Here is a 27,107-nt window from a genome sequence, read left to right on the forward strand (position 1 = left end):
ACATTCCTTGGCTCATGGCCACATTCCTTCACCCTCAAAGTCAGTAACAGGGGCTTACGCCCTTGTCCTGTTTCAAAGTTTTTGCCTCATCTGTCTGCTTCCTTTCTCTTCTGCTGCATCTCTCCACCTGCAGCCAGAAAAATTTCTCTCTGTTTAAGGGTTTGTACGGTTGAATTGAGCATAGCTGGATAATCCAGCCTAATCTCCTCATTCAAATACTGTCATCTTAATCATCTCTGCAAAAAGTCCCTTTTAATTATATAACCATAATATATTCACAGGTTCTGGGAATCAGGGAGTGGGCATCTTGGGGTGGGGGGAGCATTATTCTTTCTGCCATACTACTCTTCAGGTAAGTTAGGTTATAATTTAATAACAGCTGTATAGCACCACAAACATCTTGAAGTTGGGGGAAGTAGTGTCTCAACAGAGTTTTGTTGTGTCATTTTTGTGATCTTTTTTAGAATTAACCCAATCAGCCTGGAATAGGGCACACAATCTTGATTACATATAAAAACAAAAGTTCAAAGCAGAAAAGCTTAGAACTCCTCTTTCTTTTCTTGTACAGAATGTACAGAAGCTCATTTGAAAGCCTGTCTGTAGCTACCAAACCCCATAAATTTTTATGTTTTTACTAACTAGCTGTCTAACAATGACATGCTCTTCTATTTTTCACTCCTTTCTTTGAAAGTTCACTTCACTCTTATTTTTCATTATGATAAAGTTTACCTAACAAAGAATTTAACATTTTAACCATGTTTTAGTGTATAATTCACTGTCTAAAGTACATCCACAATGTTGTGTAACCATCACCACTATTTCCAGACTTCTTCTATCATCTCAAGTAGAAATTCTGTACCCATTAAGTGATAACTACCCATTACCCCTCTCCTCCCAGCTCCTGGTAATTTCTATTTTACTATCTGTCCTTAAAACTTTGCCTAGTCTAGATATCTTAAATAAATGGAATCATATAATTGTTTTCCTTTAGTGTCTGGCTTATTTCAGTTAGCATAATGGTTTTAAGTTCCATCCATGTTGTAGCATGTATCAAAACATTAGTCCTTTACATGGCTGAACAACATTACATTGTATAATACACACTACATATTTTTTATCTAATCACATGTCAATAGACACCTGGGTTCCTTCTGCCTTTTGGCTTTTGTGAGTAGTGCTCCTATGAACATAGGTGTATAAATATCTCTTGGAGACCCTCCTTCAGTTTCTTTTCAGGTATATACCCAGAAGTGAAATTGTTGGATCATGTGATAATTCTATTTTTTATTTTTGAGGAACTGCCATACTGTTTAACACAGCAGGTGCACCATTCCACACTCCCACCAACATCATACAAGGATTCCAACTTCTCCACATCCTTGGCAATACTTCTTTTTTCTGGTTGTTGTCAAAAAGACAATAAATGTTGTTTTCTGTGTTTTTTGATAGCAACTATCCTACTGGGTATGAGGTGGTATTTCATTGTGGTTTTGATTTGCATTTTCGTAATTATCAATAATGTTGAGCATTTTTTATGTTTATTGACCATTTGTGTATCTTCTTTGGAGAAATGTCTATTCAAGTCTTTTCCCCATCTTATAATTTCTTGTTGTTGTTTTGTTGTTAAGTTGAAGGAATTCTTTTTTTATGTTTTATTTTTATTTATTTTTTATTGTTATGTTAATGACCATACATTACATCACTAGTTTTTGATGTAGTGTTCCATGATTCATTGTTTGCATGTAACACCCAGTGCTCCATGCAGAATGTGCCCTCTTTAATACCCATCACCAGGCTAACCCATCCCCCCAACCCCCTCCCCTCTAGAACCCTCAGTTTGTTTTTCAGAGTCCATCGTCTCTCATGGTTCGTCTCCCCCTCCGATTTACCCCCTTTCATTCTTCCCCTTCTATCATCTTCTTTTTTTTTTTTTAATATATAATGTATTATTTGCTTCAGAGGTACAGGTCTGTGATTCATCAGTCTTACACAATTCACAGTGCTCACCATAGCACATACCCTCCCCAATGTCTATCACCCAGCCACCCCATCCCTCCCACCCCCCACCCTTCCAGCAACCCTCATTTTGTTTCCTGAGATTAAGAATTCCTCGTATCAGTGAGATCATATGATACATGTCTTTCTCTGACTGACTTATTTCGCTCAGCATAAAACCCTCCAGTTCCATCCACATTGTTGCAAATGGCAAGATTTCATTCCTTTTGATGGCTGCATAATATTCCATTGTATATATATACCACATCTTCTTTACCCATTCATCTGCCGATGGACATCTTGGCTCTTTCCATAGTTTGGCTATTGTGGACATTGTTGCTATAAACATCGGGGTACATGTACCCCTTCAGATCACTACATTTATATCTTTGGGGTAAATACCCAGTAGTACAATTGCTAGGTCATATGGTAGCTCTATTTTCAACTTTTTGAGGAACCTCCATACTGATTTCCAGAGTGGCTGCACGAGCTTGCATTCCCACCAACAGTGTAGGAGGGTTCCCCTTTCTCCGCATCCCCGCCAACATCTGCCGTTTCCTGACTTCTTAATTTTAGCCATTCTGACTGGTGTGAGGTGGTATCTCATTGAGGTTTTGATTTGGATTTCCTTGATGCTGAGTGATGTTGAGCACTTTTTCATGTGTCTGTTGGCCATTTGGATGTCTTCTTTGGAAAAATGTCTGTTCATGTCTTCTGCCCATTTCTTGATTGGATCATTTGTTCTTTGGGTGTTGAGTTTGATAAGTTCTTTATAGATTTTGGATACTAGCCCTTTATCTGATATGTCATTTGCAAATATCTTCTCCCATTCTGTCGGTTGTCTTTTGGTTTTGTTCACTGTTTCTTTCGCTGTGCAAAAGCTTTTTATCTTGATGAAGTCCCAATACTTCATTTTTGCCCTTGCTTGCCTTGCCTTTGACAATGTTTCTAGGAAGAAGTTGCTGCTACTGAGGTCGAAGAGGTTGCTGCCTGTGTTCTCCTTTAGGATTTTGATGGACTCCTGTCTCACGTTTAGGTCTTTCATTTATTTTGAGTCTATATTTGTGCGTGGTGTAAGAAAATGGCTCAGTTTCATTCTTCTGCATGTGGCTGTCCAATTTTCCCAACACCATTGGTTGAAGAGACTGTCTTTTTTCCATTGGGCATTCTGTCCTGCTTTGTCAAAGATGAGTTGACCATAGAGTTGAGGGTCCCTTTCTGGGCTCTCTATTCTGTTCCATTGATCTATGTGTCTGTTTTTGTGCCAGTACCATACTGTCTTCATGATTACAGCTTTGTAATAGAGCTTGAAGTCGGAATTTTGATGCCACCAGCTTTGCTGATTGCTCTAGGTAGCATTGACATCTTCACAATATCTGTTCTTCCAATGAGCATGGAACGTTTTTCCATTTCTTTGTGTCTTCCTCAATTTCTTTCATGAGTATTTTATAGTTTTCTGAGTACAGATTCTTTGCCTCTTTGGTTAGATTTATTCCTAGGTATCTTATGGTTTTGGTTGCAGTTGTAAATGGGATCGACTCCTTAATTTCTTTCTTCTGTCTTGTTGTTGGTATATAGGAATGCCACTGATTTCTGTGCATTGATTTTATATCCTGCCACTTTACTGAATTCCTGTATGAGTTCTAGCAGTTTTGGGGTGGAGTCTTCTGGGTTTTCCACATACAGTATCATATCATCTGCAAAGAGTGAGAGTTTGACTTCTTCTTTGCTGATTAGGATGCCTTTTATTTCTTTTTGTTGTCTGATTGCTGTGGCTAGGACTTCTAATACTATGTTGAATAGCAGTGGTGATAGTGGACATCCCTGCCGTGTTCTTGACCTTAGGGGGAAAGCTCTCAGTTTTTCCCCATTGAGAATGATATTCGCCATGGGTTTTTCATAGATGGCTTTTATGATATTGAGGTATGTACCCTGTATCCATATACTCTGAAGAGTTTTGATCAAGAAAGGATGCTGTAGTTTGTCAAATGCTTTTTCTGCATCTATTGAGAGGATCATATGATTCTTGTTCTTTCTTTTGTTAATGTATTGTATCACATTGATTGATTTGCGGATGTTGAACCAACCTTGCAGCCCAGGGATAAATCCCACTTGGTCGTGGTGAATAATCCTTTTAATGTACTGTTGGATCTTTTGGCTAGTCTTTTGGTGAGAATTTTTGCATCCATGTTCATCAAGGATATTGGCCTATAATTCTTTTTGATGGAGTCTTTGTCTGGTTTGGGGATCAAGGTAATGGTGGCCTCATAAAATGAGTTTGGAAGTTTTCCTTCAATTTCTATTATTTGAAACAGCTTCAGAAGAATAGGTATTAATTCTTCTCTAAATGTTTGATAGAATTCCCCTGGGAAGCCATCTGGCCCTGGGCTTTTGTTTCTTGGGAGATTTTTGATGACTGCTTCAATTTCCTTAGTGGTTATAGGTTTGTTCAGGTTTTCTATTTCTTCCTGATTCAGTTTTGGTAGTTGATACATCTCTAGGAATGCATCCATTTCTTCCAGATTATCTAATTTGCTGGCATATAGTTGCTCATAATATATTCTTATAATTGTTTGTATCTCTTTGGTGTTGGTTGTGATCTCTCCTCTTTCATTCATGATTTTGTTGATTTGGGTCACTTCTCTTCTTTTTGATAAGTCTGGCCAGGGGTTTATCAATCTTCTTAATTCTTTCAAAGAACCAGCTCCTAGTTTCGTTGATCTGTTCTACTGTTCTTTTGGTTTCTATTTCATTGATTTCTGCTCTCATCTTTATTATTTCTCTTCTCCTGCTGGGTTTGGGCTTTATTTGCTGTTCTTTCTCTAGTTCCTTTAGGTGTAGGGTTAGGTTGTGTATTTGAGACCTTTCTTGTTTCTTGAAAAAGGCTTGTATTGCTATCTACTTTCCTCTCAGGACTGCCTTTGCTGTATCCCAAAGATTTTGAACAGTTGGGTTTTCATTTTCATTTGTTTCCATGAATTTTTTTAATTCTTCTTTAATTTCCTGGTTGATCCATTCATTCTTTGGTAGGATACTCTGTAGCCTCCATGTACTTGAGTTCTTTATGACTTTCCTCTTGTGATTGAGTTCTAGTTTCAAAGCATTGTGTTCTGAAAATATGCAGGTAATGATCCCAATCTTTTCATACCAGTTGAGACCTGATTTGTGACCTAGGGTATGATCTATTCTGGAGAATGTCCATGGACACTAGAAAAGAATGTGTATTCTGTTGCTTTGGGATGGAATGTTCTGAATACATCTGTGAAGTCTATTTGGTCCAGTGTGTCATTTAAAGTCTTTATTTCCTTGTTGATCTTTTGCTTAGATGATCTGTCCATTTCAGTAAGGGAGGTGTTAACGTCCCCCACTATTATTGTATTGTCGATGTGTTTCTTTGCTTTTGTTATTGATTGGATTATATAAGCGGCTGCTCCCATGTTAGGGGCATAGATATTTACAATTGTTAGATCTTCTTGTTGGATAGACCCTTTAAGTAGGATATAGTGTCCTTCCTCATCTGTTATTATGGTCTTTGGTTTAAAATCTAATTTGTCTGATATAAGGATTGCCACCCCAGCTTTCTTTTGGTGTCCATTAGCATGGTAAATGGTTTTCCACCCCCTCACTTTCAATCTGGGGGTGTCTTTGGATCTAAAATGAGTCTCTTGCAGGCAGCATATCAGTGGGTCTTGTTTTTTTTATCTAATCTGATAGCCTGTGTCTTTTGATTGGGGCATTTAGCCCATTTACATTCAGGGTAACTATTGAAAGATATGAATTTATTGCCATTGTATTGCCTGCAAGGTGACTTTTACTGTATATTGTCTCTGTTCCTTTCTGGTCTATATTACTTTTAGGCTCTCTCTTTGCTTAGAGAACCCTTTTCAATATTTCTTGGAGGGCTCGTTTCGTGTTTGCAAATTCCTTTAGTTTTTGTTTGTCCTGGAAGCTTTTTATCTCTCCTTCTATTTTCAATGACAGCCTAGCAGGATATAGTATTCTTGGCTTGCATATTTTTCTCATTTAGTGCTCTGAATATATCATTCCAGTCCTTTCTGGATTGCCAGGTCTCTGTGGATAGGCCTGTTGCCAATCTAATGTTTCTACCATTGTAGGTTACAGATCTCTTCTCCCAAGCTGCTTTCAGGATTTTCTCTTTTTCTCTGAGACTTGTAAGTTTTACTACTAGATGTCAGGGTGTTGACCTATTTTTATTGATTTTGAGAGGGGTTCTCTCTCCCTCCTGGATTTTGATGCCTGTTTTCTTCCCCAAATTAAGGAAGTTCTCTGCTATAATTTCCTCCAATATACCTTCTGCCCCTCTCTCTCTTTCTTCTTCTTTTGGGATCCCAATTATTCTAATATTGTCTCATCTTATGGTATCATTTATCTCTTGAATTCTGCCCTCATGATCCTGTAGCTGTTTATCTCTCTTTTTCTCAGGTTCTCTAGTCTCCATCATTTGGTCTTCTATATCACTAATCCTCTCTTCTAACTCATTTATTCCAACAGAGCCTCCATTTTTGATTGCACCTCTTTAATAGCCTTTTTGATTTCGATTTGGTTAGATTTTAGTTCTTTTATTTCTCCAGAAAGGGTTTCTCTAGTATCTTCTATGCTTTTTTCAAATCCAGCTACTATCTTTATAATCGTCATTCTGAACTCTAGTTCTGACATCTTACTAATGTCTGTATTGATTAGGTCCCTGGCAGTCAGTACTGTCTCTTGTTCTTTTTTTGAGGTGAGTTTTTCCATCTTGTAATTTTGTCCAGAGGTGAATAGATGAATGAGAGAACAAAATGCTAACAGGGTAACAACGACCCTAGAAAAATATACACTAAACAAATCAGAAGAGACCCGAAACCAGGAGAAAAGAAAGTGAAAGAAAGAAAAAAAGAAAAAGAAAAAAAAAAGAATATGATCAAATATGATCAGTCTGGTGCATAGATCAGTGCCACACACTAGATTTTGGGTGTATTTTGGTCTGTTAGAAGAATGTGCTTCCCAAAATTTTAAAGAAAGAAAAACTTATATATGTACAAAAATAAAGGTTAATATGATGAAGGGATGGAATATGACTGTAAAGATGAAAATTATAAAAGATTTTATAAAAGGAATTGACAAGATAAGATGTTGATTGAAAAAAGAAAGAAGAGAAATAAAAAAAAAAGGGTGGGGGAGAATGTGATCAGGCAGGAGACTAGAACAAAACCATACACCAGAGATTTAGGGTATATTTTGGTCTGTTAGAAGAAACTGTATCCCAAAATTTTAAAGAGTGAACAACTTTATATATATATACCAAAAATAAGGTTAACTACAGTGAAGGGATTGAATATGACTCTAAAAATGAAAAATAAAAAAGATTTTTAAAAAAAGGGATTGATAAGATGTTGGTTGAAAAAGGAAAAAAGGAAAATTCAAAAAATAGAAAAACAAAAAAAAAGAAAATTAAAAAAAATTAACTTTGAAAGACTAAAGAATCATGGGGGAAAAAAGCCATGAATTCTATGTGCTGTATTCCCCTAGTGCTGAAGTTCTGCCATTCTCATTGATCGGTAAACTTGGTCTTGGCTGGCTGTTCTTGCTGATCTTCTGGGGGAGGGGCCTGTTGCAGTGATTCCCAAATGTCTTTGCCCGAGGCAGAATTGCACCACCCTTGCCGGGGGCCAAGCTAGGTAATCTGCTTGGGTTTGCTCTCGGGAGCTTTTGTCCCCTGCAAGCCTTCCATACAGCTTTGGAGGATGAGAGTGTAAATGGCAGCCTCCCAATCTCTGCCTGGAGGAGCGGAGAGCTCAGGGCCCCATTCCTCGGTGCGCCCCCGGAGAAAAGCAGTCAATCACTCCCATCTACCACGTCTCCGGCAGCACTCCGTGCTCCCCTGGCCTGTTTCCAAGCGTTTCTGTTTCTGGCACACAACACCGTTTAGTGTTGTAGTCTCCAAACCCAGCAGATCCCTGCAGTGCGCTCCCATGCCCCTCCTCCCAGGGGAGGAATGGGTCTCCCCAGATCTGCCACTTGTTGGATCCCTGCTGGAAGAGCAGTGGCTCAACTGTGCCAAGGATCACGGTTAATGGCAACCCTGAGCTGAGAGCCCTCTCCTCTCCTCTGTCTTTGCAGCCGGCTTCCCTGCTCCGATACCTGGGAACTCTGCTGCACACAGTCTTTCTGTGACCCCGAGGGTCCTGAGACCACACTGTCCAGGTGAGGGTTCCACCCCCCTGCTTAGCCACTGGAGTGATGTCCCTTGGTGGAGCAAACTTCTAAAAGTTCCAGTTTTGTGCTCCGCTGCTCTATCACTTGCCGGTAGCCTACTGATGGAGGCTCCCTCCCCCCGCAGTCTATCTTCCCGAATATTGCCTCAGATTCACTTCTCTCCACATCCTACCTTCCAGAAAGTGGTTGCTTTTCTTTTTTTTTAGAATATTTATTTTTTTAAGATTTTATTTATTTATTTGACAGAGAGAGAGAGAGCACAAGTAGGCAGGCAGGCAGGCAGAGACAGAGGGAGAAGCAGGCTCCCCGCTGAGCAGGGAGCCGGATGTGGGGCTCGATCCCAGGACCCTGGGATCATGACCTGAGCCGAAGGCAGACGCTTAACCGACTGAGCCACCCAGGCGCCCAGTGGTTGCTTTTCTGTTCAGAGAGTTGCTGTTATTCTTTTCTTTGATCTTCTGTTGAGTTTGTAGGTGTTCAGAATGGTTTGATACTAGCTGAATTCCTGGGACCAGACGAAATTTAGGTCTCCTACTCCTCCACTATCTTGCTCCTCATGGATCCAAAGCTAATCTTTTTTTTTTTTTTTAAGATTTTATTTATTTATTTGACAGAGAGAGAGACAGTGAGAGAAAGAACACAAGCAGGGGGAGTGGGAGAGGAAGAAGCAGTCTCCCTGCGGAGCAGGGAGCCTGATGAAGGGCTCAAGCCCAGGACCCTGGGATCATGACCTGAGCTGAAAGCAAACGCTTAACAACTGAGCCACCCAGGTGCCTGCAAAGCTAATCTTAATAAAGATAATATAGAGAAGCAAAGTAAAATCATCCATACTACTTCCATCCAGAGATAATAGTCATTATAGATAATAACTATGTATTTTTAGATAAATACCCTTCTGATCTATGCATTTTTTACATAATTGAGATATTACAAACAGAGAGAATACAACTTTAATCATAAATTTACAAGCAATTTCCCATGTTCTTAAAAAACTCTTGTAAAATATTTTGAAGGGCTGCAAAACATACTCTATTTAGCCATTTGCTTATTATTAACTATTTAGTTTGTGTTCATTTTCACAATTCTAAATAATATTTATGTGCATAAAACATTGTATTCTGGTTACTATCATAATAAATATTAGACATTATATTATAAAAACAATGGGTGGAATTAAGATATCTTATTTCCTCAACTGATATTTTTATCAAACTCAGGAAGTATTTGAGTAAGCAGATTACTCTCCACATTGTGGGTGGGCCTCATCCAGTCAGTTGAATGAATGAATGAAATGTTTTGGAGAGAAATGAGCATATGTGATAATTCACCATATGTAACCACAAAAATTTAAAAGTGAAAGCTCTAAGGATGAACCTTACTGCAGTTTGCTACACAAGCAATGGGGCCTGCAAGACTCATCGCCACTCCTCCTGAGGGGACTGAGGCTCAAGTCACTTCTCTACCTACCATCTCCCTTCCCCTGTAGAACCTGAAAGCTGGGAAGGCAGGCTAAGAAGGGAGGTGCACTCCAGAACCTTATGCACTCTCTCCCTGTGTGCAGTGCTTACTCTGGACAAGCTAATATTTAATGCATTGTGTTGACTTTTGCCTCCTCCACCATAATTACACTTTTAATGTATCCCAGTCTTTCCATAAAACAGTCCTTTGGCTCTGCCATCTTGTTGCTATGGTCTTGGAATTATTCAAAGGATCTTGATGATGAAGAGGAGGGCATCCACCTCTCCACGAGCTCCTGTATACAGCAGGCTGTACCCCAAAGAGAGGAGGAGTTCTACAGGGTGTTCGGCACTGTCATGAGTCCCAGATATGCTGGGTATGTGTGCAAATCAAAAGCAACCAAGGACCAACACCTGCATTTGCCCACCATAGTCTGGGGTGAACCAACCTGAAGAACAAACAAAGCAGGGGCTTGAGAAGGAGAAGTGCTACTGAAACTGAAGTTTTACTGTTGGGGAAATTGTGACCAGACAGAACATGAATTGCCCAGGTTTACATGTTAATGACAGAAAGAGCTAGAACTCTGATAATGATTTCCATTATATGGTGCTTCACTTTTTTTTTTCTTAATTGACAATAAATATTACAAAGCTTATTCTCAATAAATAAAAGAAGAAATGATATTTCAGAATATGATGAATGAATACCTTGCATTTGGCAAGGCATTCTCTTCCCAGAGACCTAATTAGGTTATAACTTCAAGAGATTCTTCATGTGGCTCTCTGATGGTACCACTACTGTATTTTCATGCTTCATTTATTATCTGCCCCTGAAATGGTATTGCACATGGTCCAGCAGATGTTGTAACCAGACATCAAATTTTCCTTTTATTTATAATTTTGTAGAAATCCTGATATGGTTACCCTTATCTTCAAATGCAAAGTCAAAGTGAAAATATTACTTTATCTTCCAAAACGAATGCTTTCAGAGTCAAGTTCAGAAAGGCCATTTCCATTTGGCTAGTATGTGGTGTCTTATGGGTTGAATTATGAGATCTCATCCAGCAAAATTAAACATTACCCATAGACTGGTGGTTCTCTTCATGGAAAAATTGTGCTTTAAAGTTGTGTGATTACTGATTCAGACTTAGAGGATAGATGAGACAAACCACACTTGGATTTGATGCAACACATGCCCACCCTTCAGTGTTAGAGGGTGGTTTGTGAGCATTTGGCCTCATGGGGCTTAGTTATTTATAATTTTGATGACAACTCATAATTTCATCAGCTCCTCCCCCCTAAACACATCCATATCCAGAATCCCAGAATCCTTCATTTCTCTGTTATTTTGTATTATGTTTGCATTATTTCCTTTGTCATTTTTAAGCTTATCCTAAACTCGTTCTTTTCATCATTTTTGAACTAAGTATTCACAGAAAGCAAACTTTGTTTTAATGCATAGTTGACTTGGCAGACTGTATTTTGACACGAGTGTAGCCAATGTGGAAGCGGCTACAAAGTGTCATGGTTTCCCACAGCCTTTAATTATATATTTCTTTGTATCAGACAAGGTAATTCACTGAAGTAAAAATTTCTACAGCATAATAGTGAGAACAGTGGCCATCTAATTAACTCGTCCCCTAGGTGAGAGAAAGCAGATACAAATATCTAGGAGGGCTCCAGGTAACGTTTAGTCTACTCCTTCTCTAACCTTCATTTATCTTACTTTAAACAAAGAGGGCAGGAGTACTTATTTGGGGAAGTTTAAAGAGAGCTGCAGAAGTGGCCACCAGTTACCAGGTAAGTACGTTCCACAGAATGAAATAGGATGTATAGAGATAGCAAGTGCCCAATGCTCCAACCTTCCCTTCAAATATGCTAATAAATAGACCAAAACAAGGCAAAAATTATGTATATACTCTGCTCTGTACTAAGAGGGAAATGTTTATAAATAAGAATGACTCCTGGGAGAATATATATATGAAAGTGGACTATGCCCACAGCAATATTTTCAGAAAATCTTATTCAGTCTTCTTTAAAGGTATCCTGATTGTGGGCAGTTCTTACCCACTTCAATGACATCACCTTGATCCCAAACACCATGAGCTCACACCTTAGTTACATCACTGGCCTAATTTCCTTTCTTCCACCTCTTACCCTTTTTCAGTGTTTTATCAAATCAGCACTCACTATGATCCTTTAAAAATGTAAAGCAAATTGTATTAACCTTCAGCTGAATTTTGGTGGTCTCTTTCATGTAGGATGGAAGCTTCACAATGATCTAAAAAGCTTTCCTGGATATAGAACCTGGTGTTCTGATCATTTACCTATTTCTTTGTAACAGATCACCCCAAAAGTTAGTGAAGAAACACTAATTATGTTATATATTGTATCTCATTATTATATAACATAAAATTATCTTTTATTATTATTATATCTGGCATTGATTAAGCTCAGCTAGTGGTTTTTCTCAGGCTCCCTCATGTACTTGGAGTCTGATGGTGGCTGGGCTGGAATCACCCAACAGGCCTTTTGAATTACAGGTCTGACAACTAATGCTGGCTGTCAGTGGTCTCTTAGCTGGATCCTAGAAGTAGTCTCTCCAAGTGGCCAGCTCTTCTTGCGGCCTGACAGCTGTGCTCCAAGAGCAAGAATCCCAAGGAACAGAAGGTAGAAGGTATCCATTTCTTAAGGTTTGGAGCTAGAGATTGGAGCAGCATAACTTTAACTATATGCTATTGGCCAAACAAGTCACTGGGCCTAGATTTAAGGGAAAGGGACCTAAGCTCTACCTCTTGATGAAAAGAATGTCAAAGAATTTGGAAATTATGTTTTAAAAAAAAAACATAGCTGATTACTTCTCAGACCTTATCTTATATACCTCTTCTTGCTCACTCATTTCTACCCATACTCAACCTCCTTGCTGTTCCTTGAACACACCAGGTGGACAGCTTTGCACTAGTGCTCCCTCAATGTCCACAAATGAAACCATTTCCTGTCTCCTCCCTCTGCCCCAGACCCACTGTCTAAATTCAGTAGCATTCCTGGAAGTCCAATCTAGAATTCCCCCCTTGAAATTATGCTACTTTCTATACTAGGTTGTTCATTTCTTAAAAAAAACTTGATCTTACTCTTCCTTTGGTATGCTTAATGAATTGTTATTACGGACTACAGAGTGGGTGGGAGGGTGCTTAATCATTGATATTTGTAATGATTAGTTAGGAGTACAAAAATAACCTTGACTCATCAAAAAAATTATGTTTGGCAAGATATAGCTAGTTAGTAAAACAAGGTTTTAACAATTTCATTTTAATAAGATTTTCAACAATGAATATTGACATAAAGAGAATTCTGGTTAATTTAGAATTGACTAGAAGATGATTCAAAATACTTCTTTCTTTAGAATCCTTTTAGTTCAAGGTTCCACTGAAATAAACATGTAAAGTTAGATCACAATAGATAATAATTGCATCTCAGCATTTATCTTATGTATACTCAAGTATTATGTTCAGGGTTTTTTGCTGAGAAGTGATGTGATAGTTTATTCAAAGATACATTTTATTTTTGCTATCTTACGATCTGGCAATAAAAAGCATTATAAATGGATGAACATTTTCAGGCTTTTAACAAGGTGATTGAGAAATGCATGCTTTGGTGAAGAAGTATAAAACATAGGAGAGGAACACACAGTGTTACAAAAATGTCCTTTGATGAACGATGTAGGAGGAAGGGCTAAAACATAATTATCCCATGTCACTCCTTGTGTGTCTAATTAACCACTAAGTGCTCTCTACTCAATCTCTTGAATCTGTTATTTTCTCTCCACCCTAGCACCAGCACCTTGAATTATGATGTCATCATTCTGCAGTCCACTAAGGTAACAATTATCTAAATGATTTCCAAGACTCTTCTCTTGCCCCCTTAAGTTCACTTTCACATTGTCACTAGGGTAATATTTCTTAAAACAAAACTCAGTCATGCAGTGACACAGTTCCTTTCTTGAAATCTTTCAACACCTCTCCATTGGCTTAAGGGAAAGGAAAGTTGAAGCTCCCTAGCATGACATCTAGGTCCTCTCATGGCCTGGCCCTTGCTTCCCTCTTCAACCCCACCCTTTACCCCTCCCTCTGATACTCACCGTTCAACATCTCCTCATTCTGAAGCATGTGAAGTTTTTCTTACTTCTGAGTCTTTGCACTTGTTATCCCTTCACCTCTTAAAACTGTCCTTTCTTCTGTGGGAATATATAAAGGTGTTGATATCTGCCCATTGTCTAGTCCTCTCTATACACATGAATTGGGAATAGTGAATACAAATAATTAGGAATAAGTCAGGTGGTTCCAGACAAAGTAGGAACAGTACCATGACCAGGAAGGACCGATCAGCATGAGTGGTCCCACGCAGTACCCGGGTTAAAAGAAGTTTTCACTTTGGGGGTGTTAGTGATTGAATTCCGCCAAATAGTTTCAATACCTAATCGCTAATACCTGTGGATGTTACCGTATTTAGAAATGGGGGTTTTGCAGATGTAATCAAGTTAAGAGGAGATCATTCTAGATGAGGGTGGGCCCTAAATCCAATGACTGATATGCTTATAAGGAGAGACCTAGAGACACAAACACACAGAGAAGACCACTGATGCCACCAGAGGCAAAGAATGGAGCAATGCAGCTGTAAGCTGAGGATTGCCAAGGATAGCCAGCAAGCAAGAAGCTTGGAAGAGGCAAGGAAGGATTCTTCACTTTCAGAGCTTTCAGGAGGAGCATGACTCTGCCAACACCTTGGTTTTTGACTTCTAGCCTCCTGAACTATGAGAGAATAAATTTCAATTGTATTAAGCCACCAAGTTAATGTAACTTTTTATGGAAGCTCTAGGAAACTGATACAGATGCCCATCAGAATGATCTATAAAACATCTAAAAATAGACATACCAGTTTCCCATTGAATACACAGTAAGAATCCCAAATTCTTATTCTTATGATAAATACCTGACACTCGGGTAGGTATACATGTTTTAACTCTGAAGCTTATATAGCCAAACTTGAAAATCACCAGATGAGATGATTTTGAAGGCTTAACTTTACAATTCAATGGCTTCAAGTCCCGATGGACTATATTTTTTTAATTTTTTAAAAAAATGTTCTATTTATTTGAGAGACAGATCACAGAGGAAGAGGGAGAAGCAGACTCGCTGCTGAGCAGGGAGCCCGATGTGGGGCTCAATCCCAGGACCCTGAGATCATGACCTGAGCTGAAGGCAGATGCTTAACACACTGAGCCACCAAGGTGCCCCCTCATGGACTATTCTAAAAGAAAAAAATATTAATTTCTAGCCTACTTTAGTTATTCATGAAAACACATGAAGCCATTTGCAACTGCCGTGTGGATACATGCATAGACTTAATGAACTGTTTGGTACATAGACATTCTAGGTGTTGAGTTATTCACATTAAATTGTTTGTTTTGGAGTTGATACCAGTTTGAAAGACAAGTACAGTTAAATGTTTAAGGATTTATAATTATCCTGAACAAGAACAGCATATGGTTTTGCTCCTGTAAGTGTTCCACAAAGAGGAACTGCCTGTAGTTTGCTGCATTTTTGAATCGTGTGATAAAGTGGAAAATTATCAGGATCTGGCTCTTCAGTTTTTGCTAAAATAATTACTGAGAAAAATTACACAGATGCTAGATATAAATAAATTTCATAAACTCAGATATTTGGAGATCTTCTGTGGCTTCTAGGCACTACTTGTAGAGATATATTTATGATGGCCTCAATGAAACAATTATTTTGGACTTTTCCAGGTCAGTGCAGTGAGGTGAATCTCTCCTTCAAAACACACCATAGCAACATGGTGTTGGAGTGTCATCATTTTTTTCTGGCAGTAGGAGAGCAAACAAGTTATTTCTATATAACCAGAGACTCAGCAGTCATAAATGACTTCCAAAATCATAATGTTCTTCTTTTTCTGTTCTCTACTGGCAGTACCCAAGGCACAGAAAATAAAATTTCTCTACTGAAAATAGAGATTCTAAAATTTGTTTCTATGACTTATAAAAGGAGAGGTGACATCAATAGGATATGGCCACCTGGATCTCAGTACACTTGGTCAGGGCTTGGTGAGAAAGACTGCCACTTCCATTGCATCATCAAATTTAACAAAGGGGAGGATTAGGCCAATTGACAAGTGCCATTCTCGGGGAATTAAATTTAGAACTGCTATCACTGCCACACTCAGAGCAATACAGTTAAGTAAGATGAAAATACACAGAAACGTTGAGAAGTGTAAGATTGTGTTTCTAACATCAGACACTTACCAGAGGGCAACTTAGGATTTATGATGATTTCTGTGTATTTAGGCAGAAGGAGCCAGCATGCAGTAGAAGATGTGAGTCACATGTGGGCTTCAATTAAGGCTATCAAAGAGCAACAAGGGAACAAGAAACAAGGGTAGGAAGGTAATTAGAACTTACTCTTAACATTTCTTAATTGCCAACCTTTATCAGTAGCAGATGGTAGGTGAGCAGGAATTTTGGGGAATAGCCACCTTTTTGACATTACCTCTAATTAAGAAGGCTTTCTCAGTTAGCAAGACAAACTTTGAAATCATCGTATTTTTCCCAGGTCAATATTAACTTAGAAGGTGTAATGAATTCTGTTCCCCTTCTGTCTATCATTTACTCTAGCTGCTTCCATCTGTTCTAAGGTGAAAAGATGAGCTTTTCAATGATTCTTGTCCGGGCTGCACACTCAGGGGTCCCCAATGACTCATGAGTGTTACTTCTCACTGGATAATTTTTAGGGGAGAACCATCCTAACCACATCACTGAAACAGACCTGGGAGAATCTAAAATGGGCTCTAATGTGTCAGTCCGCCATTATGTCAGAGCAAGAGAATTTGATACAAAACAACAATGAAATAAAACATTGCTACTTAAATGTCTCTGATAGCATATCTGTAAATTCCTCTGATAAATGCACCTGCTACAACATGATCACTTTGACAGCTTCTTTTTAAAGAACATTTGTCAGTTACTCTATGGCAATGATTCTCAAAGTATAGTTTTCATACTAACAGTATCAGCAACACCTGGAAATTTGTTAGTAATGCAGATTCTCAGGCTTTACCCCAGATCCACTGAATCAGAAACTCTGGGGGTGGGGCTCAGAAATCTGTGCTTTAACAAGCCCCCCAGTATTTCTAAGGAAAAACTAAATTTTTAAGCAATGATCTTAGAAATAGATACCAGTTAGTGGGTGATGGCCTGTACCATACAATATAATTTAAAAGCATTATGTCAGTTAGTCATCACAATTACCATGTGAAACAGGTCTTATCATCACTCTCCTCCAACAATCAAAGACTTATCAATACAAAGTAACATAACCAAAGTCCCAGAGCTAAAAAGTGGGAGCTAGATTTCTAACCACATTCTTATCAGTCTAAGCTCATACTCCTAACCACTGAAGACTAGCCAAGCAGAAACAGAAAAGACAAGAACTTCCCCAATTTTATGCAAAGATATGCTGTAGGCACTTAGAAAAACCAACTGTAGGCCCCAAATAGAAGAGACTACATAAAACTGTTCAAAAACACAAGGCTCTGGGAGTCAGCAATTGACCCATTGCTGAGAAAAAATGACCTCCCTTAAAGACATAAAGCCTCCTGTATTGTGTAATAAAATATTTGTATCCCATTTTAAAACATGGTTTAAGGCCATGTTAATAAGTGTTTTCCAAAATCTCAGTTGGGAAGCAACTAATCTGAAACATTAATAATATATAAATTATAGTCATGGATATTGTGGCAGATGGCACCTGCATTCCATTTCATCCTATCCAGTGACTACAGAAAGGTTATATGTAGGTTAGCCTCCCTCAGGATCATCTTTAAACACATTGTATTTCAGTGCTAAATATTCAATTAAAAAAAACTTGATGGAAGGGTGTGAAAACCAGTTTGTATTTGTTTTTTGGATATACGTTAAGAAAATTTTTAACATATTATTCAGTGCCCATTGAAGCACCCACAGTAAACAAGACTTTAACATGACTTTTCCAAAGGTGATTCATGGTGAGTCATTGGTTCCGCAAGATTTTAGTGGGTCTTCCAGAAAACTTGTTCTGCTGTTGAGTAGGTCTACAAATATTAGATTACATCTAGTTATCCTATGTCTTCGTTGTAAATCTTCTCAGAGCCTTTAGCATGCCAATGTGTTTGTGAATTTCCAAGGAAATTTAAAAAATGGATAACATACCCCAATTCATTGATCCATGGAATCCTTTTTTGGAAATCATGGTGAAAGATAAGAGTTCTCTGGAATATGTGCTAGGATACATTTTTATAATTAAATACCAGGAGCAATGTCTTCCCCGAGGTATTGCTATGCTCTATTTTTGCCCTACATTCTAGAAACTCATAATCAAGTCAGACATTCAGTTGTACAAAACAGTAGCATAATGTAGAGAAAAAAACATTAACTCCAAAGCCTATCTATCTGGATACATCCCAGTTCTACCACTCACTAGCTGTGCTCTCTAGCAAGATGCTTAAACTTTGTCTCAGTTTCCTCAGCTGGAAAATGTTATTATTTTTTTTAATAAAACCAACCTCTTAGAATTGTTTTTAAGGTTAAAATTTGTGAAGGGCTTAGAAGAGTACCTGGCATATGGTCAAAACTACATAAACATTTGTTAACTAGCAATTAAACTAGCTCTCAAGGCTAATGTCATTGTTCCTTTCTCTTTTGATTCAGCTCCTGCTTGTCGGTATCTCTTTCTCTTTTATTAATTTTAAGGTACCCGAGTCACTTCTGAGTGGCATCCTTTTTTGGAATTATATAAATGATATGAGGGCATGTTTCAAAATGAGGCAGATGGGACAAAAAGGAACTTTCAAAATAAACCTGATCAGTCAGTGTTTCTGAGAACAGTTCAGGGAAATAAGTGCTTTTCAGTTTCATGTTGAATATAGTTAATGAAAACCTTCCTGTGGATCTGGCTGGTCATTGCAGGTGCCAGCTTTGTGACACTTCTCCAAGCTTAGTATCTAATTCCATTTGCTCCAATCTTAGTTTCCCAAGAAAACTTTCCTACTGTAATAATCAGCTATTGTGGGAATAGTTTATTCCTCTCAACAGGATATTGGTTTATCTTTTGTTCTTTTCTGACCTTGGGTAGCATAAATTAATTTATCAGGGCTTGAACACCTTGACTGCATTGATAGAAGTGCATTTTTTTACTGACAAAGATAAGAAGTAGAAAAAGTTGCAAAAGAAACAGAAACAGAAGCAATGCTCATGACCAGGAGACATGGAATTGATTATACTGGAGATGACCCTGTTTCCATCCCTAGCGCTCTCATAGACTTGCTGCCAGAGGCTGTGCTTTACTCCTGCAGATCTTCCGTAGACCTGCTGATGAAGGTGTGCTATTTGAAGAAATGGAGAAAAGGTGTTTGCCACCTGACAAGAGGACAGTTGTGAGACAATAATTAAATCAAGATGGACGGACATCAGGTTTGGAACCTGCCAGTGTTAATGAAGATTTAGTCACGAGTGACATTTGATCAGATCTACTGGGTGGATTTTTAGATTTCATTAGTTAAAGACATAAAATGGTCTGTCTGATTAAAGAGGGGACAAAACAGTAAGGGAGCACCCATAAATTACTATAGCTCAATTATGTGCAGACAGTTTAGTGAGTGTTTATTACTAGTACAAAGGAAGATTTTCCAATTAGATTAAAAGGTTTCGAAAACAACAGTTATAGGCACAGTGATTTAGACCAATTGCTAGAATAATGTATCGTGAGAAGTTTTATTGATTAAAAGTAAGCTGATAAGTGATTTGTAGTGTTCGTTGTTTATCATTAGAACCCCTGCTGTGAGGTACAATTTTCCTCACAAGATCAATGGGAGGACTGGACTAATTTCTTCTTGCTGGGAAAACTGATAAGAATATAAAGGGCAGCTGTATCACTGCTGAAAATACCACCATGATTTATTCAGGTTAATCATCAAGAAAGTGACATTGCATAAATCATTGGGAATTTACCTTGCCAGGCTGGGTCCTTCGGGCTGGTTTCACTGTCATAAGGTAGACCAAAGAAAGACAAAAAGAAGCCTAGGATTTAGTCAAAGTGAGCCTTTAGCTCACTAAGCTGCCATAAGTTATCGCAAAACCTGGAAATGGCAAGGAATCAAAGGGACGTTGCATAGGCACCTTTTCTGATAGTGACTACTAGAATTTATGACAGTATTTCAGTGGGAGGAAGTCTAAGATGCAGGCTGGTAGCTCATGTGTCCCTTTGTCTTAACTCCATATGACTTCTAAGAGTGATGAGCAAATTGGAAATCCCCTCCACTTGGCCACAGGTCTCGAAGTAGGCATTTCACTGGCCACAAACTTTCTTAACATGTGTGATTAAATATGAAAATAAGCAGAAAAAAACAAAGTAATGATAGCTGAGTCTCTGGATTCTGCAGATGAAAGCAACACTAATGTATGCTACATGTAGATATCACAACATATATTACAAAATTGCTGCATAAGGAATGGAATGAACAAATACCCCCCCACACACAACTCTTATTCTTTAAAAAGTAGTTTAGAGATAAGCAATATTCCCTTTTCATTTCCTTATTGAAATATATCCCGAATTTGTCCTTCTGAAAGATTTGCCCATTGTGATTCTATTCTTTCTCATTTACTTTTCCTAACTTTGACTTTCCTAACTGAAATTCTGAAGCCAGAAGCAATAGCTTGAACCATCCAAAGGGCAGAATAAGACAACAAACTAGCATTCCATCTGTTGTGACATTTAGTATTTGCTTTTCCTGAGAAATTGCTTAGTGAATCAATTTCATATTAGCATTAAGAAATTAAGATCTTAGTTCACATGATACATCCACATGTCTATTTCTTCTGGGTATGCAATCAGTCTGCCTGGTTCCTACCACTGCTCTTCCTAGCGGCATATGTGTGACATAGACTTGTTTCTTGATTTTCCTAAACCTCAGTATGCTCTGTAAAGTAGAGATAATAGTCTTTAACACATCTGATTGTTAAAAGAAATAATTGGGAGAATATATGTAAAATGCTCCCTATAGTACCTGGTACATAGGAAGTGTTCAATGAATGCTAATTTTCTTGTTCATATTTTTAAATGTTTTTATATAACCCCATGGTATAATGGTTTATTGATGCAATGTAAACATGTTCCAGTCTTTCACATTATATCTAAAATTTTTATCTTTAAACTAATTCTGACTTCATTTTCCTATGTAACAAGAGATAAACATGTACAGAAGCAGACAATTCATTTCTCATCACTTTTAAAGTGAATGTTCTTAAGAGCAAAGATGTAACACACCTCTACTCTGGCCCACATACTCAGGGGTTTAAAGGTTAGAAAATCTCCAGTAAGTCTTGAATACAGTGCCTAAGGAATCAGCATCATTCAAGGGATCAGTCTGGGTCACCAAATATACTAAGTGTCACTTTGTACTAGCTAAGCAATCACCTTAAGCAGACAAAAATCAGTGATCAGTAAAAGATTCTAGTTAAACTAACTAGCCTGTATTGTTTGTATATAAGCAGAAGAAAAGGAAAAAGAGAGGGGGAGAGAATGAGAGAGAGAAAGAGAGGGAGAGGGAGATGGAGAGAGATGAACAGAAGCAGTCAGAAGATTGAGGGCCAAAGACCTTGACCGAAGATCACAAAAAGACAGGCCATTATTCATGTACAAAGTACATGAACAAGGTGCTAAGTGAATAATTCCTCCCCTCTTGTAAACTGTGGGAAAACTGTGAGAACTCTAGTACTGGCTTCCTGGAAAAGTATATAACCTAGTGAAGCTGGATGTCCTACTGAGCATTTGGAATTAACACATTCTTTGGCCTTACTAGTAATCATTTTTCAGGGAAATAAATGTCTTGCATAAAATGATCTAACTTTCTCGCTTTTGGCTTTCAGCTCAGAGGAGGCAAAGTAGCAGCTGTCTTCGGTCATCCCAAATCCAGGTTCGTTCGACACCAGCCGCCTCCACCATGCTGCCTAAGTTTGACCCCAACGAGATCAGAGTCGTATACCTGAGGTGCATGGGTTGGGGCACTGAAGATCATCCCTCTGGGTTTGTCTCTAAGGCAACCGGTGATTGGAAGGGTCTGAGGCTGACAGTGAAGAGCTGACCATTTAGAACAGCCAGGACAGATTGACAAGGTACCTTCTGCCTCTGCCTTGTTATCAAAGCCCTCAAGGAACCTCCAAGAGATAAAAAGAAGCAGAAAACATTAAGCCAGTGGAAACATCACTTTTGATGAAACTGTCAACCCTGCTTGACTGATGTGACACCGATCTTTAGCCAGAGAACTCTCTGGAATCATTAAAGAGATCCTGGGGACTGCCCAGTCTGTAGGCTGCAATGTTGATGGCTGCTACCCCATGACATCATAGATAACATCAATAGTGGTGTGGTGGAAAGCCCAGCTAGTTAAGAACTACAAAGGAAAATACTTCAATAAAGGATCATTTGACAACCAAAAAAAAAAGAGGAAGAAGAAGAAGGAAAAAAAAGGCTTAACTTTCTCTCCACTAATGACTTCTGTCTACACATGGAGATATTTTGACTTACAAGATTAAAACACCCAGGGATGCCTGGGTGGCTCAGTGGGTTAAGCGTCTGCCTATGGCTCAGGTCATGATCTCAGGGTCCTGCTCATTGGGGAGCCTGCTTCTCCCTCTTCCTTTGTTGCTCCTCCTGCTGGTGTGCTCTCTCTGTAAATAAATAAATAAATAAATTACCTTAAAAAAAAACAGCATATTAATTTCATTTCTGGTTTTAGGTAAATACCTTTTTAAATGTTCAGATATTGCTTAAGAGCCATCAATACATATTTATTGAGATTTACTTTTTCAAAGAGAAGGCTGAGTTGCCACAGACTCTTCAGGTATCCGCCCTAACAATATTTGGGTCTGAGGACACAAGAAGACTATGGACAACCAATTCTGCTATCTGAAACTGATGTGATTCCCTTTCTAATATGCATGTTGGAGTAAAACAAGTAGTCTTATAACTGAAAATTACTAGCAATCTGGACAATAAACATAGAAACTAGCAGTTATGTTCTATCATTGAATCCTGTCCATCATGCCTTTGAAATAGCTCAAATGTCTATTCTCCTGTTCATATTTACAACAATTTTCATTTTCATTTTGTGCCATTATTTCTTCTGTTCTAAACTACAGCAATGATGTCATAAATGACTCCTTTGCTTCTGGTTTTTCCTTTATTCAAATCTATGATCCTAAAATCTTTTGTGAGCACTTACCATCTGTCAGACATCATAGGGAAGGTCTGACACACAGAATGTCATCTCCTCACAGCCACCCCAAGTTAGTTAGGAGGTGATAATGTGGGTTGGCTCCTTCCACATGAATCTAATTTCTTCCCCATGTGCCTTCCTGGGTTCAGAGGTGGGATCGCCAAGTACTACATTCCCCAGACCCATTTCCAGACAAGCTTTCAGGGCATCGTTCACATGCATTCATGCAAAATGGGAATGAAGTTGAAGTTGAATGAACTGAGTGAAGTTGAGAGAGACACAGAACTGGAGGTTGACATTTTCTTTTTTTTATTCTTTTTTTTATTATTAACATATAATGTATTATTTGTTTCAGAGGTTGACATTTTCTATCGTAAACTGTGGCAGAGATGCCCTGACTCTCTGTACGTAGGAGAGGTAGGGGTAATGTCTCAGTATGGCAGTGGCATCCTGTGCTGGTCCAGTTCTGCAGTGCAGCTTTGGGCCTCACTTTCAGATCTAAGCATAAATACTGTTTTCTTCAGTCAGTGCTTCCAAAAGCCATTAATATTCTGTAGTAACGCCCTCCACGCTTAAAATAGAGCAGATGGTGGTAACTACACATGAACATTAACTCCATAGAAAATATATATTCCCACTGTAGATGAGAAATAAAATTGTGAAATGTCTGTTAAGTTTATACAGCTAGTAATTGTTTAGGATTCAAATCCAGGGAAAATGATTTGAGACCATGCTTTTAAGCACTGTGGTATAAAGTGTGTGTACTTTTCACTATTCTATTCTCTCCTTGTAAATTCCTTATTGCTGACAAGGTAAAGTCTAATTATCTTTGCTTGTCACCAAAAGTCACTTTTAGCTTATCCCAAGCTTCTTTCTTTTTGTTTGTTTGTTTGTTTGTTTGTTTTCTCCCCTAAAGCACTCTACGATTCCAGTCCTGCTGAGCTTACTCCTGGCCTTGATCATCTGTATTGTGTTTCACCCTAATTCTTTCATCCAGAATTCTTCCCAATTACTTACCCAAATTCTACCTATACTTTGGAGGATTTTTTCTTGAACTATTTCTCTGAGAAAATTGTAGTGCATAATGATCCTTTCTTTTTAATTTCATATTGCTTTAAAGCACAGAATACCCAACTGAGACAGGAGACTGAAAATGGTTAAAGGGTAATTTAAGAAAAAAAAAGGGGGGTTTATGACTAGAAGAAGCCAAAAAGTGTTCCTAAGTAGGCAGAAACAAAAGATGTCTACCAGACCACTAAATACTTGGGGGTAAATTATGGAAAGCAAGTATGAATCTGCATAGGAGGAAAGATTATGTTGGTTTGGGAAGTTTGAAGGGATTAATCATGCATGTGGACAAAAGTATGACAATGAGATGTTTTTCAAAAAGCCTTTGATGAGGGGTATCAATATTAGTCATTTCAAGGTTACAATTATTATGTTTTTCCAGCAGATTAGGAAGAAGAAGAACAACAATGGGTAGAACTAAAAGGGCACATCTACAGAGGGAACAATACTAAGCCTGGTGTTTTTCTGGTATCAGAACTAGGAATGGTCTTGCTGACAGATTGTCTTATGTTCTAAATTATTTTATCCCTCCTACCCTATTAGATTACATATTTCGTCTATCATGTGACTTGCAGTACCTTTCAGTGGAAGGAGTAACCTTCCAACCTCATGATACCATGCTAGTCCAAATGATTTGCTTTGAGCAATGGAATTTGAGAAGAAGTGAGAATAATGGCAATTGTGACCAGAAATTCTGAGAGCCCATTGCCTAATTTGGTTTGGTCCCCTTTCCTCTGTTATAAGAATAGCATGTTCTAGATAGGGCCTTCAGGCTCTATTTTTAGTCTGCATTCTGGAGTAAGGCGGAAATGTGGGGCAGGAGCAGAACTATTGTGACAAGTAGCTAATACAAAACAGGAACAAGGAAAAAAGCAAAAACAAAACCACACACACAAAAAATCCCTTTGTTTTTATAAACTACTTGAGATTTATGCGAGGGTCACTTGTTATAGCAATGTAACCTAGAAAAAAAAACTGATGTAGTCTTATATAAATAGTTGAATAACCATATAAGTCTGCATTGTTTTCCCTTCAATTTGCAGATAACACAGAGCCATTTTGAATAATTAAATGAAAAACTGGAGCATTTGCTAAGTCTCGAGCATTATGGCCACAGCTTTACCAAATTTATTTTCAGTATCCTATATAGTTCTCGCTAAAACCCTATTACAAATGAATCCCTTTACTGGCAAGGAAACTCACTTGCCCAAGTTCATAGATCTACTACCATGCACACTCATTAAAACCCAGCTTCAGGTGCGTGGCTTTCAAGCATTTATTAATTTTGAGTGAACACATGATATATAACCCATGCATGAAGTGGTAATCCAAACAATGGTAATGGAATTGAGAAACCTAAAAATGTAGAAATTACTCTAGAAAGGGTAAGAAAGAGAACCTGTAAGACCTCTGAATAGAAGCAATTGACACTATGTAGACATTGAAAATAAAAGCTTAAAGATGCAACAGAAATCTAAAAAGCCATGGAGAGTATGGAAAAAGTGAATATGACTTCAGATACAAGTTTCAAACTATCATGAGTTATTATTTCTTGCTTTGCTTGAATACATTTAATTTAGATTTAATACCGTTGTGTTATGGCTTGAATTCTGTGCCCCCCATTCTTATGTTGAAGTCCTAAACCCTAATACCTCAGAGAGTACAACCTTATTTCGAAATAGAGTTGTTGCAGATGTAATTAGTTAAATTAAGATGAGGTCACACTGGAGTAAGGTGGGTCTCTAAATCCAATTCGACAGGCATCTTTATAAAAAGGGAACATTTGGACACAGACATGCACACAGAGAAAATGCCAAGTGAAGATAAAGGCACAGATCAAGGTGATGAAGGAGAAGCTAATGATGGCCAAAGATTACTGTCGAACCACCAGAAGCTAGGAGAGAGGAATCGAACAGATTTCTCCCTCACAGCCTTCAGAGCAAATCTAGCCATGCATTTTCTCTAGTCTCCAGGAAACACGAGACATGCCTTCCTGTCATTTAAGCAACCTGATCTGTGGTACTCTGTTACCCTAGCGGGTCCTAGCAAACTCATGCAAAATGATCACTAGCTTCGAAAATAAGTTGTGAACTTGAAGACTACACATCATTACAATGTGATAATAATCCATTTATAAATAGAATAAAAGAAGCTAGTATAAATTCATAATTTGAAAAGCTATCATGAGCTGTGAAGAGCAACTGTGATCTGTTCCTTCTTCTAGTCTTTGAGGCTGACTTCAGGGGGAGAACCCGATGGCATGGAAAGACTTCAGTTTATTATATGAAAGGGATAGACATTTGAGGTTACTTCAGTAATTAAGTTTACTTCAATAAGACTGGGATGATTTCCCAGATTTAATTTTTAAAATTTCTCAAGATTGCCTAATATCTCCTTGTAACTTTTTAGTTACCTTAAAAATGTAGGCATAGTGGGAAGGGCAAAAGTACTCTGGCCTCCTGTGGAAACAGTATATTCTTTCATGCCCTCTAGCATTCAGCTGAAAATGGCGCCCTCATGGTTAGAGAGAGTTTATTCACATCCCAGATGCCTAACTTACTCCCTGAGAGTAGATTACTCATTGGCGGGACAAGGTCATTCTTCATTTTAACCATTACCGTAGCATTTTGTATTGTCATGTGCAATGTGGTTTTGCAATCCTTAAAATCCCCTGGTGAAGTAAAGGGGATGACAAACACAATTATGTCTGATTTACAGACCAGGGGACTGGGACTCAAGTAAGAGACAAAGCCATCATTGGTAAGGGCCATCCCAGAAGGCAGGAGCTCTGGCTCAGGTCTCTGTTTATCATGTGGAGTGCAGGAGGAAACCTAAGGGATATTAGCTATGCATGCAGTTCTTACATTTCTTGGAAATTTAGCTCCCCACCCAAGCTGATTTTTGGCAGCAGCCATCCATCAAAGAAACAAAAGATACCAAAGAGGTTAAGTACAAATTGTGTATAGTGTGTTAGAATTTCAGGATTAGAGATGTCTGTAGAAATCAAAATGAAACACTGTAACTTAACGTCAGCTTCCCAAAACA

General features: G+C 38.3%; 1 long non-coding RNA gene across 2 annotated transcripts in view; it reads left to right on the forward strand.

Moving 5' to 3' along the window:
* Window positions 1–22,438, forward strand: part of LOC113924155 — a 311,104-nt gene extending 288,666 nt beyond the window's left edge. The window contains exons 3-4 of one of the 2 annotated variants that reach the window (XR_003520551.2): window positions 13,500–13,545; window positions 21,646–22,438. This is a non-coding gene — a long non-coding RNA (uncharacterized LOC113924155). The remainder of the gene's footprint in view (window positions 1–13,499; window positions 13,546–21,645) is intronic. The other variant, XR_003520553.2, reaches the window with a different exon arrangement.
* Window positions 22,439–27,107: the final 4,669 nt, after the last annotated feature.

The sequence above is a fragment of the Zalophus californianus genome, chromosome 2, assembly GCF_009762305.2.
Source record: "Zalophus californianus isolate mZalCal1 chromosome 2, mZalCal1.pri.v2, whole genome shotgun sequence".
NCBI lineage: Eukaryota > Metazoa > Chordata > Mammalia > Carnivora > Otariidae > Zalophus > Zalophus californianus.